General features: G+C 43.0%; 1 protein-coding gene across 8 annotated transcripts in view; it reads right to left on the reverse strand.

Moving 5' to 3' along the window:
- Window positions 1-15,189, reverse strand: part of MAPK10 (mitogen-activated protein kinase 10) — a 367,762-nt gene that overhangs the window by 301,079 nt on the left and 51,494 nt on the right. The gene's annotated exons all lie outside the window — the stretch shown is intronic.

Here is a 15,189-nt window from a genome sequence, read left to right on the forward strand (position 1 = left end):
GAACTAAGTACAATGCTCCCCTGTTATGTACTATGTAAAGGCTATACGTATCATAACTCCAGGTCATAGGAGGAAGCAAAAGAGTATACAGAAAGAACATAAAGGGACTGCAGATGATTATTTTCTGTCAGATAACACATTTCCCTGTCTGTTTTCTCACAGGAGTGAATGTTTCTGCTGCATCTCCAGCACTCTGGGCTAATTATAAATCAAGTCAGTGACTTTCTCATGAGTACAGAGTGCTGGAGACGCAGCAGAAACACTGACTCCTGTGATAAAACAGGCAAGGAAATGTTTTACCTCACAGAAAGAATCAGCAGCGATCATATGCTATCCTCTTTACATTTACATTCTTTTGTTTCCTCTCTTGATCAGGAGCTGTGGTATGACCAGACCAAGTTCCTGCACAGTCAGACACAGCCATTGCACAGTACACAGCAAGAGCACATTTATAAGATTATCTCAGCACAGGAACATTTTTTTTACACATCCAACTGTGGAACTAATTATAGGGAGAGACTTGGCACTCCAGGGGAGTGGGCAGGAAAAAGCAGCCAGAAACCCACCTGTCTGACTAGTCTCCAATCTGGATCAGTCCCCGGCGGCTTTTAAAGTAAGTTTTTCTCTAAAACGCCACAATTTTTCAGAGTCAAACATGACTGGCTGAAATCATGCAGCCGTTGTATGAGACATGCTGACTGTGCATCATATATCAGCTGTCAAGTTCACTTACCAATGTTCATGGGACAATCTCTTTAATTCAAAAGAAAGGTATTACAGTAAAGACACTTTAATGCAGAATACTATAGTTGTAACATTTTTTTCACAAATGTTACCATAGGCTTTTACAAAAGAAGACAGAAATCCATACATACAAAAAAAAAAATACAACATGTGTGTATAAATTAAAAAGAAAAAGAAACTTGTGAAAAGAACATGAAAAACAGGGAGTTTTTACTAATAAAAAAACCCTGTGAAAATGCTATGTGGAATAGACCTAAGGGGGCAAAATCTGCTTGCATTTGCACCTCATGTGTATTATTGTAGAAGTGTTGTGAATGTGATTTTACAAAGCCCATTTACACTCTGTAGAGAAAATCCACAACGTTAATTGAGCAGCGCTGTGGAATTGAAATGCGCAAGTATGTTAATTTATGCAGTGGATGTTACGATGGATTTCAATTTAATTTCAATGAGTGAATATGCAGCTTAACTGCACCATTTTTGCCACATGATCTGCAGCAATATTTACCATTGCGAATATCTCTGCGGCATTTTTGTGGCAAGAGGACCACAGAAGAAATGTATAATACATGTACTTGTGTCTTCAGGTTTAATACCTTGAATCATCAAGTAGGCTGGAGAAAGCATAAGTCATAGTTGTTGTGATTATATCTAGAATACTGTATCTACCTAAAGATTACACCAATATCCCAGTGCTACAGCAGTGGCTATACATGTGAACCCCATAAATGCATGACATCTGCACAGTTTGAATCTTGCATTGCCACAGTAGATCAAATCTAAATTAACCCTCCAAATTGTCCATCAGTTTCTGCACAGTGCTCCCAGAATTACATATCTATTACAGGCAATAAGTACTCCTTAAATAGTCCATGAGTATCAGCATAGTGTTCACGAGCACCACAAAAACAATAGTAGTCAATGAGAACTGCTGGTCAACATATTAAAGGCCTCCATACACATTCGATAGCTGTCTGACGAACATTTGTTCATCTGACAGCTGCTGCCTTCCTTGGCTCCCCCATACATAGGAACGTTCAGCTTGGACGGCCGAGCATTCCTGTGTTCTCTAACAACAGAACTGCTGCCAGACTCCACTGGCAGCAGCTTATCGCAGAGCTGAAGGAAAGGATTGGCCTTTGAAATTCAACAGGTCGGATCATTCGCTCTCCCAACATCATCAATTGGGGAAACGTCAGGAGGCTGCCATATATATTATACTCTCAGACAATCCTGCTAATATTGACAGGTTTGGCCAAATTTAGATTAATGTGTATGGGGGCCTTTCCCCAGAATGGCTTATCAATGACTGTACGGAAGCACCTGAAATACGCCACCTGTACTGACTTTCCTATCTTCCTAGAAATGCTCATCAACACTAATAGTTTACATTCCAGAATTGTGTATCACTACCTACCCCGAGCTCCACAAAATTATCCAACTATATACCTTTCCACCTAGAATAGCTCCCCAGAATTATGTATTAACACCACAAGGACCGAGACCACTAGAATCATGCATCAATACTAGAATAATCCATAAAATTCGGCAGGTAGATGAGTACATCAACACATATATAGAGCTCTCCACAATTACCCAGTAAGCACGCCCCAGTTGGAAGAACCATTCTTCAGCACCTGCAATGTTTCTGTAACGGGTCTGGGAGGCGGAACCTCTGAGCAACTTATACAAGGGGGCGGTCCTTGTAAGGAAGCGGGTGGCGACCAGGGAAGACAGGCAGGCAGTCACAGCAGGTGACCGGGACAGTCTCTGGGTAAACGGGCAGGAGGTCACGGCAAGTGACCGGGACAGTCTCTGGGTAAACGGGCAGGAGGTCACAGCAAGTGACCGGGACAGTCTCTGGGTAAACGGGCAGGAGGTCACGGCAAGTGACCGGGACAGTCTCTGGGTAAACGGGCAGGAGGTCACAGCAAGTGACCGGGACAGTCTCTGGGTAAACGGGCAGGTACGACCTGTGACGGCTGAGCCTCCAGGTAGGCTAGCAGGCAGATGGCAGATGAGTGCTCCCAGGTGAGCAGGCGAGAGTCTCTGGATAAGCAGGTGGTCACAGCATGTGACGGCGGAGCCTCCAGGTAGGCTAACAGGCAGGTAGCAGATGAGCACTCCCAGGTGAGCGGGCAAGAGTCTCTGGACTGGCAGGTGGTCACGGCACGTGACGGCGGAGCCTCCAGGTAGGCTAACAGGCAGGTAGCAGATGAGCGCTCCCAGGTGAGCGGGCAAGAGTCTCTGGACTGGCAGGTGGTCACAGCACGTGACGGCGGAGCCTCCAGGTAGGCTAACAGGCAGGTAGCAGATGAGCGCTCCCAGGTGAGCGGGTTAGCTGGTCCATAGACAGACTGACAGGAGTCGGAAGGCAGACCGTCGGACCTCAGGCTAGCAAATGGGTAAGCAGATAACAGGCAGGAATCCGACAGCAAACTGGCAGGAAACTGGCAGGTAACTGGAAACGGGACCTGAGGGCTGAAGCAGAGTAGTGAACAGTGCAACAACATTGCTCGGGCACCTCCATTTTGGAGGAGGTGCCTTATATATGGAGGGATCCTCCGGCCATTGGCCGGGGACTCCTTAGGGCGACGCGCGCGGCCCCTTTAAGAGAGGGGGAGCGCGCGCGCGCCCTAAGCACAGTGACCGGGGGAGAGCGGGCGCTGCAAGCAGAGCGGGAGGAAGCCGCCGGGCACGGAGCAGAGAGGTGAGGGGAACAGCGTCCCTGCCTAGCAGGAGGCAGGGACACCGACGCTACAGTTTCCCTCCCTTGGCCCTCAATGCAGGCACAAAGCTTCCCAGAATTTCCCCCCAATGCCTCCAATAAGTTCCATAGAGTCATCCATACATGCACTAATCTCCTTCAATTATACACCAATATCTTCTCTGAGCTCTAGTAATGTTAATCTGCACTGAATGAAGACAGAAAAATGATAATTTAATGTATTTCTATCCAGAGACAATAAGTAAATTTACAGGAAACAGACAATACTCATTCTGCGTACACAAGGCCTTTCCACTAATGTAATCTATCATGCTTGTGTCTAGTGTATTGTCAGAAACAAGATGATTTTTCTGTGTCAATGTAAATGACCAATACCATTTGTCAGACATAAAACTGATATTTTTTTCAGTGCCAAATATGCTAGGACTGTAGGATGTACTAACCAGGGCCTGTATATCAGACACAAACATGGTGGGTACACTTCCGACCATGAAATATAAGCCCAATGCAATCACTGACGAGGTCCAAAATGTACAAGTGTTGTTTCTGGGAAAGCCGGGAGGATCTGTTTAAAACCCTTTTAGATTCCTAAATGATAATGTCTGTAATTCTGCAGCAAGACCTAAGCCATAGTTGCCTTGAGAATTTATTGGTAGGAGAGTGAGTTTTACATTATCAATCATTTTACATGTGCTAGAATATGGTATAGGTATTTTCTCAAAAACTGAGATCTCTGTTGAAATGAATGGAAACCTTTAGAAGAAGTGTTGGATTTCTTTTTGGTATTCCTATCTCAATATAGGAATTCCTTATCCTTGTGTAATCCAAGAAGACTTTTGTAAAAAGAAAATTGGTTTCATGACTGGACCAAATTATAAAAAAATAACAATATAAATGTGACGCTAGTCACTACTCACGGATAAGCCGTGAGGCTGGGTAGTCAAGAAAACTAAGGTCAAACGCCAAGAGACTACGTCATAGATAGTGGAGTGAGACAAAAGCGTAGTCAAGAAACAGTCCAAGGTCAATATTCCAAGAATGATCACGACAAAAGGGCTAGGCAAACGGATGGTCAAAACAAATCCTAGGTCGAGTAGCAAAGATCAGAATACCAGACAAGGAGCACAGAGAAAACACACACCTCATGAGCAAAGCTACAATTGGGAACTGTGAGGAGCTGCCCACTTACTAAAGACTATGATACTTTTCCAGCAACGGACCACCATTTTTGTCAATATTATTATTGTGTTTTATTAGTGATTTACTTGTTATGTTTTATATAGTTCTGCTAACTTGTCAGTATGTGCACTAGATTCACTTGTAAAATGTCCAGCATTCCACGAATCTGTATCTCAGGATATCTGTATTTCAGGAGTATCTAACCATTGTTCCAACAGCCAATAATCTCATTATGTGTATGTAGATTGTAGACACAGTGGAGCCGTCACCACAGGGGGTCTTACATGCAGTCTCAGATGAAGGTTTCTAGAATATTCTTCATTGTTTTTAGCTAACAGTAAATGCTTAAGGGGGAGGGGGATCACTTCTGACCTGGGAGGGGACTGATCCCAGTGAAAGAAAGGACAGACATGTTTTAGTCAGACTTGTGTGGAACGATTGAAGGAAGAGGATGGAGACCGTGGACTTGGAAGGATGGATTGATAAACATGTTACCATTATGGACTATGTCGTTTGGATTTAAACTTTCTTAAAAGGACTGCTGCTGCTGGATACCTGTGCGTTCATCGTTTTATCTGCCGTCAAGAGGATCATGGACTGTGGCTACAGACTATACTGGCTGGAAATACGAAATCTGTGGGCCAACCAAAAGTTGGGAGACAGTGAGTATGGCTTTATACAAAGCCAGTGTAACTACTGAACTCAGATTGGGAACTTGAGGACTGAGAGAACTGTATTTTGGTCATTTACCTGGAATTGCTTTATTACCATGGCTGTGATCAATAAAATATTGTTGCATCGTTAACCTGCCTAGGTGATTACTTACAGCCCACAACCTCAGATTTTTACAAGTGGTGGCAGCGGTGGGATCACCTATCTCTGTACAGTATACCAGGGAAAGTTACTGAGCAGTGACTTGGCAGAAGAGATGGCTGACTCCATCTACAAGAGGCTCAAGAAGCAGGAGCTGAGAACTCCTTGCTCTGGGAGAGAGCTAGAGTGGTTGCCAGAGGATAACCGTGCGACCCTAATACAACGCTTGGACGAATGGGACCGTGAACAGCCACAGGAGGAGGTCAGTTCAGACGTGGAGGAGGGCATCTCCGTGGAGTACCACAGCTCAAGGCTGTCATCCAGATGGCAGAGGATCAACCAACTGAGTTGAGGCGGCTGCTGGACGCGCTAAGAGAGCGGGCCACGGAGATGGAGCGGGCGGCAGTGTTAAGCAAATATCTGGGTGTGCATGTAGCGATACTCCCACCCGCCCCAGTGCAGAGGACAATGGATAACAGGAGAGAGGGGCCCACATCTTTATGGTACCGAGATATACCACAGTTTAATGAGGACACCTCAAATATTGATGAACATCTCCAGTTATTTGAGAACCTCTGTATGCTGCATGAGGTGTCAATCGGTGACTGGCCCAGATTTTTGAGCACTGGCCTGACCGGAAATGCAAGAGAAGCTTTTAAACTTGTCTTCGGTGGATCAGAGATGTTACTCTACCATTCACAGTGCTTTACAAGAGAGGTATGCCGTCACGCCGGAAACCTACCGGAGGAAGTTTCGGGAGACTGACAAGCCCACTGCACACACACATCGGGAGTTTGCCAACACGCTACGTACGGCATGCACTTGGTGGATAGAAGGACTGGGGGCTCGAGAAGCAGAACATGTAATGGACATAATCATGCTGGAACAAATTATGTCAAAGCTCCCAGGTAATTTAAAAGAATGGGTGGCAGATAGAAAGCCATTCAGCCTGGATGAGGTTGCCAGACTGGCTGATGATTGGTCTGACAATCGACCCGGGCAACGTGGAAGTACAGCCCCAGTGAGTCGGGAACCAGGGCTTACACGGATGCCAGTGAGACCCATGGACCACCGAGAGGAGGCACAGCAGGGATTTTGGACTTCATAAAGAGGGGGAGGTTTCCCAAGCCCCCAAGCACGGCCCACAGGTACTTGGGGGTTGGGAAAGAACAGGTATCCAGCATCAGCAGTTTTTTTAAGGTCTCAGATGAAGGCTTCTAGAATATTCTTCATTGTTTTTAGCTAACAGTAAATGCTTAAGGGGGAGGGGGATCACTTCTGACCTGGGAGGGGACTGATCCCAGTGAAAGGACAGACATGTTTTAGTCAGAGTTGTGTGGAAGGATTGAAGGAAGAGGATGGAGACCGTGGACTTGGAAGGATGGATTGATAAATATGTTACCATTATGGATTATGTCATTTGGATTTAATCTTTCTTAAAAGGACTGCTGCTGCTGGATACCTGTGCCTTTATCGTTTTATCTGCCGTCTAGAGGATCATGCACTGTGGCTACAGACTATACTGGCTGGAGATACGAAATCTGTGGGCCAACCAAAAGTTGGGAGACAGTGAGTATGGTCTTATACAAAGCCAGTGGAACTACTGAACCCAGATTGGGAACTTTAGGACTGAGAGAACTGTATTTTGGCCATTTACCTGGAACTGCTTTATTACCATGGCTGTGATCAATAAAATATTGTTGCATCGTTAACCTGCCTAGGCGATTACTTACAGCCCACAACCTCAGATCTTTACAGCAACAATCAAATTCAGAAAGCTGGCTAAATAGCCAGGTAGTTACTCTGGGCAGGAAACACACGGATGAAGCCCCGGCACACCCCAGTTCTGATTGGACAGCTAAACTGTCACTCCAAACACTGACAGCTTAGCACGCCCCATTCCTAGACTGGACTGCAGAATTGTCTTTCACTGCATCCAGACACTCAGATAGGAGGAATTATGACAATAATAAAGCATATTTTTATATTAATTATCCAAAAGCAGCAATTACATTAATGATGAATTTATCTTACAAATGAGCCTCCAGAAAATGCAGCTTGAGTGGAGCTGTACTAAGTAAGACTTTTAGTTATTTTACACATGCGAGTGGTAGATAGTGCCATGCTGCGGCAAGGCACATTACAGACGGCCTATAGGGATGATATCACGTTATGGTGCAGAATAAATTCTAAAATAAAAAACTAGAAGCTGACTTGTCATTGGATTAAGAATACATGTTATAAATGGCTAGTGACAAGACATGCACATTTCATTTTACAGGTTATTAAAACAGTTACTGCAGCATATAGAGACAGCTTGTTTAACATGTTGGCCGAAGAAAAAGTGCTGCATTGCGATTAGATGCTACTCTGAAGCTCTGCAAACTATTAACACAATATATTCTGCCTGCTATATTCTACCTGGTCATAGCTACCAATGCTGGTAAGCTAGATAGACACGATAGATAGACACGATAGACACGATAGATAGATAGATAGATAGATAGATAGATAGATAGATAGATAGATAGATAGATAGATAGATAGATAGATAGATCGACAGTGGGTACAGAAAGTATTCAGACCCTTTTAAATTTTTCACTCTTTGTTTTCATTACAGCCATTTGGTAAATTCTAAAAAGTTCATTTTTTTCTCATTAATGTACACTCTGCACCCCATCTTGACTGAAAAAAAACAGAAATGTAGAAATTTTTGCAAATTTATTCAAAAAGAAAAACTGAAATATCACATGGTCATAAGTATTCAGACCCTTTGCTCAGACACTCATAAGTCACATGCTGTCCATTTCCTTGTGATCCTCCTTGAGATGGTTCCACTACTTCTGAAGTCCAGCTGTGTTTAATTAAACTGATAGGACTTGATTTGGAAAGGCACACACCTGTCTATATAAGACCTCACAGCTCACAGTGCATGTCAGACCAAATGAGAATCATGAGCTCAAAGGAACTGCCCAAGGAGCTCAGAGACAGAATTGTGGCAAGGCACAAATCTGGCCAAGGTTACAAAAGAATTTCTGCATTACTCAAGGTTCCTAAGAGCACAGTGGCCTCCATAATCCTTAAATGGAAGAAGTTTGGGACCAACAGAAGTCTTCCTAGACCTGGCCGCTCAGCCAAACTGAACAATCATGGGAGAAGAGCCTTAGTGAGAGAAGTAAAGAAGAACCCCAAGATCACTGTGGCTGAGCTTCAGATATGCAGTAGGGAGATGGGAGAAAGTTCCACAAAGTCAACTATCACTGCAGCCCTCCACCAGTTGGGCCTTTATGGCAGAGTGGCCCGACGGAAACCTCTCCTCAGTGCAAGACATATGAAAGCCCACATAGAGTTTGATCAAAAACACATGAAGGACTCCCAGACTATGACAAATAAGATTCTCTGGTCTGATGAGACAAAGATAGAACTTTTTGGTGATATTTCTAAGCGGTGTGTGTGGAGAAAGCCAGGCACTGCTCATCACCTGCCCAATACAATCCCAATAGTGAAACATGGTGGTGGCAGCATCATGCTATGGGGGTGTTTTTCAGCTGCAGGGACAGGACAACTAGTTGAAATTGAAGGAAACATGAATGCGGCCAAGTACAAAGATATATCCTGGATTAAAACTTCTTCCAGAGTGCTCTGGACCACAGACTTGGCCGAAGATTCACCTTCCAACAAGACAATGACCCTACGCACACAGCTAAAATAACAAAGGAGTGGCTTCAGAACAACTCTGTGACCATTCTTGACTGGCCCAGCCAGAGCCCTGACCTAAACCCAATTGAGCATCTCTGGAGAGACCTGAAAATGGCTGTCCACCAACGTTCACCATTCAACCTGACGGAACTGGAGAGGATCTGCAAGGAAGAATGGCAGAGGATCCCCAAATCCAAGTGTGAAAAACTTGTTGCATCATTCCCAAGAAGACTCGTGGCTGTACTAGCTCAAAAGGGTGCTTCTACTCAATACTGAGCAAAGGGTCTAAGTACTTATGACCATGTGATATTTTAGTTTTTCTTTTTTAATAAATTTGCAAAAATTTCTACATTTCTGCTTTTTCAGTCAAGATGGGGTGCAGAGTGTACTTTAATGAGAAAAAAAATAAACTTTTTGGAATTTACCAAATGGCTGTAATGAAACAAAGAGTGAAAAATTTAAAGGGGTCTGAATACTTTCCGTACCCACTGTATGTATACATATACATATATATATACAAATATATATATATATATATATATATATATATATATATATACACACACACAGTACAGACCAAACGTTTGGACACACCTTCTCATTTAAAGATTTTTCTGTATTTTCATGACTATGAAAATTGTACATTCACACTGAAGGCATCAAAACTATGAATTAACACATGTGGAATTATATACTTAACAAAAAAGTGTGAAACAACTGAAAATATGTCTTATATTCTAGGTTCTTCAAAGTAGCCACCTTTTGCTTGGATGACTGCTTTGCACACTCTTGATATACAGCAACGGGGATTGTAGAAATAACTACACAAAAGTAAATATAAATACAAGCAGGTGTAGTGCTATAGGAACTTAAAACTTAACGTTTATTACCATTAAATAAAATATGTGCAAAATGCAAGGACCTAAAACCACAGTTTGACTGTCTGTGATATAGAATAGCCAAAAAAAAAAAAAAAATTCACTGTGCGGTTCTGGACCTATGAAGTATTTTCAGCTTTTTTACCACTGGGGCAGAATGGACGCGGTTATATATACCGCGGTACATATGGTATGTGCCTGGATGAGTGTCAGCTACTATATGCTTTGGACACTTGCCCCGGTCTGGGGTACCTATGGATGGGAGTTTTCTATGGTGCCATCCAACGTAGGATGTCAATTGGCGATCCTGCGTGCCCCCTGGCTGTCGCTCCGTTGTGTGCGATTTCATCATGTCTATAACGCGCACACCGGAATTGACGCTTGCGTGTCACGGCCGGCATCTGCGTTCCACATACCGGATGTCAGGTGACCGGAACCGGAAGTGACACGATTATGAACAGAGCGCGATCAGGATTCAAAACAGGATCTATTAGAACGTTAAGTAGCGCTGTCTGGTGAATGAGCTGCGCGATTTTGGGCAGCGTGCATACCGCATGTCCTCTTCCCTTTTCCCCTGATGAATAACTAAGGCTAAGAAACGCGTCGGGAGCGGCATCTGGGGAGCGGTATTTGGCTGGTGACCTCATGAGTTTCGGTCCACCTCCATCATATGGAGCCCCCTCTGAAGTCTGAGAGCAGGAACAGATATCAAAACTGGTGAGGATGTTCCATTTTTATACATAACAAAGTTAAATGGTCACCACTGGTAGGGCGAGTGTTTTCATGTTCCCATATCTCAGGGCGAGTGTTTTCATGTCCTCATTTTTTTGGGGTACAATAAGTTGATATAGTGTACCGTGGGCTCCACTATTTCTTATTGCCATTTTTTCCTTGGTTTGTGTTAGAGATACAATATGCTTATATGACATATATTTATATCTCTGGAAGCAACAATATATGGAAGTTTTTTTTGGCTATTCTATATCACAGACAGTCAAACTGTGTGGTTTTAGGTCCTTGCATTTTGCACATATTTTATTTAATGGTAATAAACGTTAAGTTTTAAGTTCCTATAGCACTACACCTGCTTGTATTTATATTTGCACACTCTTGGAATTCTCTTGATGAGCTTCAAGAGGTAGTCACCGGAAATGGTTTTCATTTCACAGGTGTGCCCTGTCAGGTTTAATAAGTGGGATTTCTTGCCTTATAAATGGGGTTGGGACCATCAGTTGTGTTGTGCAGAAGTCTGGTGGATACACAGCTGATAGTCCTACTGAATAGACTGTTAGCTGCTTTTTTCTTGCCATAATACAAATTCTAAGTAAAGAAAAACGAGTGGCCATCATTACTTTAAGAAATTAAGGTCAGTCAGTGCGAAAAATTGTGAAAACTTTGAAAGTGACCCCAAGTGCAGTTGCAAAAACCATTAAGCGCTACAAAGAAACTGGCTCACATGAGGACCGCCCCAGGAAAGGAAGACCAAGAGTCACCTCTGCTTCTGAGGATAAATTTATCCGAGTCACCAGTCTCAGAAATCGCAGGTTAACAGCAGCTCAGATTAGAGACCAGGTCAATGCCACACAGAGTTCTAGCAGCAGACACATCTCTTCAACAACTGTTAAGAGGAGACTTTGTGCAGCAGGCCTTCATTGTAAAATAGCTGCTAGGAAACCACTGCTAAGGACAGGCAACAAGCGGAAGAGACTTGTTTTGGCTAAAGAACACAAGGAATGGACATTAGACCAAGGAAATCTGTGCTTTGGTCTGATGAGTCCAAATTTGAGATCTTTGGTTCCAACCACCGTGTCTTTGTGCGACGCAGAAAAGGTGAACGGATGGACTCTACATGCCTGGTTCCCACCGTGAAGCATGGAGGAGGAGATGTGATGGTGTGGGGGTGCTTTGCTGGTGACACTGTTGGGGATTTATTCAAAATTGAAGGCATACTGAACCAGCATGGCTACCACAGCATCTTGCAGCAGCATGCTATTCCATCCGGTTTGCGTTTAGTTGGACCATCATTTATTTTTCAACAGGACAATGACCCCAAACACACCTCCAGGCTGTGTAAGGGCTATTTGACCAAGAAGGAGAGTGATGGGGTGCTACGCCAGATGACCTGGCCTCCACAGTCACCAGACCTTAACCTAATTGAGATGGTTTGGGGTGAGCTGGACCGCAGAGTGAAGGCAAAAGTGCCAACAAGTGCTAAGCATCTCTGGGAACTCCTTCAAGATTGTTGGAAGACCATTTCCGGTGACTACCTCTTGAAGCTCATCAAGAGAATTCCAAGAGTGTGCAAAGCAGTCATCCAAGCAAAAGGTGGCTACTTTGAAGAACCTAGAATATAAGACATATTTTCAGTTGTTTCACACTTTTTTGTTAAGTATATAATTCCACATGTGTTAATTCATAGTTTTGATGCCTTCAGTGTGAATGTACAATTTTCATAGTCATGAAAATACAGAAAAATCTTTAAATGAGAAGGTGTGTCCAAACTTTTGGTCTGTACTGTATGTATATATATACAGTGGTGTGAAAAAGTGTTTGCCCCTTCCTGATTTCTTATTTTTTTGCATGTTTGTCACACTTAAATGTTTCAGATCACAAAACAAATATAAATATTAGACAAAGATAACACGAGTAAAGACAAAATGCAGTTTTTAAATGAAGGTCTTTATTATTATGGAAAAAAGAAATCCAAACCTTCAGGGCCCTGTATGAAAATGTGATTGCCCTCACCCCTAAAAAACATAAATTAACTGTTTTGTGATCTGAAACATTTAAGTGTGACAAACATGCAAAAGAATAAGAAATCAGGAAGGGTGCAAACACTTTTTCACAACACTGTATATATATATATTATATATATATTTATATACACGCACTAATTAGTCATATTATTAAATCCATCGACGAGTTAAAATAGGCAAGTGAACCGTAAGAACACTGGCCAAAAAGCGGCATTAAAATACCTGTTTTAATGGCCTCTTAAACAGGCCGACAACACTTTCAGATGCGTACAAAACGATCAGGGTTATGAATGATTAGGAAAAATAAAGGATTGGTTTGAGGGTTATGACAAAAAGTTCAAGGTCATGACTTGTCATAAAATTTCCCAGATTTCAATCAAATCGAGTATCTGTTGGATGTACTGGAAAACTAAGTCTGACATATTAACCAAATGTTGTATAGGTTCTCATCATGCCACCATAACAGCTCCAACCCATGGATGGCATTGACTCCACAAGACCAGTGAAGGTGTCCTGTGGAATCTGGCAGTAAGAGCTTGTAATTTCATGCATGCTTTGCACTTTCTATCTGAATACCTTTATTGAAAAGCTTAGCATGAGGAAAATAATTTAGAAGGTGTGTATAATACTGTCAACAATATGAGTAATATTAGATGTACCAGTATTTGCTCAAGTATCTATGCACATATTGTGAACCTGCAGAGATATTTTCCTTGAGCTGGAGTCACCGCTGCGGGATCCCACCCAAGTCTATTGGCAGTTATTGTTTAATGCTCTTACCAAAAGATAAATATACTACTCCTCAAAAGCTAATACCACGTTTAATCCATATGAAACAGGCTTAGTGAACGCTTCCGGCCCTTAGAAATATACAAACAAATCTTTTTTTTCTATCATGTATTGACAATGAAGATTTTATTCTTCGAATCTCCTTATCTGTCATAGACCACCCCAATGATACAAATCTCCACATAATCTTCTTAAACAAAGGCACATAATGAGTTCTTAGGAAGCAGCAGGGACTTGTTTGCCCAAGGAATTCCCTGAGTTCACTGTACAACAAAACCGATGAAAGTCATCTTTTAATTTTAATTAATTTAATATTTGATTATTATTTGGCTCTTTTATTTCTAATGTGGAGTGCACTTGGCCCCACTGGGCAAGAATCAGGGGCGGACACAGACTGTAGTGGGCCCCTGTGCAAGAAATTTTGGGGGGCCCCCCCCGCCCTTCATAAGGCAACAAAGTTATGTAAACATAACCCCCCATGTGCATCTCTCACCCCCCCATGTGCAGCTCTCATCCCACCCATGTGCAGCTCTCACCCCCCGTGCATCTCTCATCCCCCCATGTGCATCTCTCATCCCCCCCATGTGCATCTCTCATCCCCCCCATGTGCATCTCTCATCCCCCCATGTGCATCTCTCATCCCCCCCATGTGCATCTCTCATCCCCCCCATGTGCATCTCTCACCCCCCCATGTGCATCTCTCACCCCCCCATGTGCATCTCTCACCCCCCCATGTGCATCTCTCACTCCCCCCCATGTGCATCTCTCATCCCCCCCGTGCATCTCTGATTCCCCCCACTCCTAGTTAATTAATTGTATTTAAAAAAAATAAAACTTGTTATACTTACCCCCATGCAATCCCTGCAGAATCCTGGTGCTCGTCCACGTCGCTGCCACCAGGTTCTCCTGACGTTCGGCCATGTGACGGCGCCACATACATAGCCATCAGCTTTTGTTTTGGCCAAAAGATTTTTAAAGCCGCCACCACGATAAGGTAGACTCTTCTGGGCAGGCCCTACTCTAACCTATTAAAATTTTCTTAAAATATCCAATACTCTTTTTAGATATATTTTTATTTAGTTTTCTTTAAGGGAATGTGTCATATACATTTTTTTTTTAAATGACCAATAATACCACATACAGGGAATACCGCCACACCATGACCAGACCACATATTACCACAACATAGTGACCGAATAATACCACACAGAAGGGAGAAAAACTGCCACACCATGACCAGACCACATATTACCACTACATTACTAATATTACCACCACATTACTAATATTACCATAAGTGTCATTATACACGGGAGCTCTATACATGGTATGTATAACGTAAGTGTCCAGGTAATCTAGTGATCACCAGTGAAATTATACACAGGAGCTCTGTATATAGTGTCAGTGTACAGGTAATACAGTGACATTATACACAGGAGCTCTGTATATAGTGTACAGGTAATACAGTGATCATCAGTGACATTATACACAGGAGCTCTGTATATAGTGTCAGTGTACAGGTAATACAGGGATCACCAGTGACATTATACACAGGAGCTCTGTATATAGTGTCAGTGTACAGGTAATACAGTGATCACCAGTG

Source organism: Phyllobates terribilis, unplaced genomic scaffold (assembly GCF_046119375.1).
Source record: "Phyllobates terribilis strain yellow unplaced genomic scaffold, ASM4611937v1 Scaffold_1__5_contigs__length_1240528914, whole genome shotgun sequence".
Classification (NCBI taxonomy): Eukaryota; Metazoa; Chordata; class Amphibia; order Anura; family Dendrobatidae; genus Phyllobates; species Phyllobates terribilis.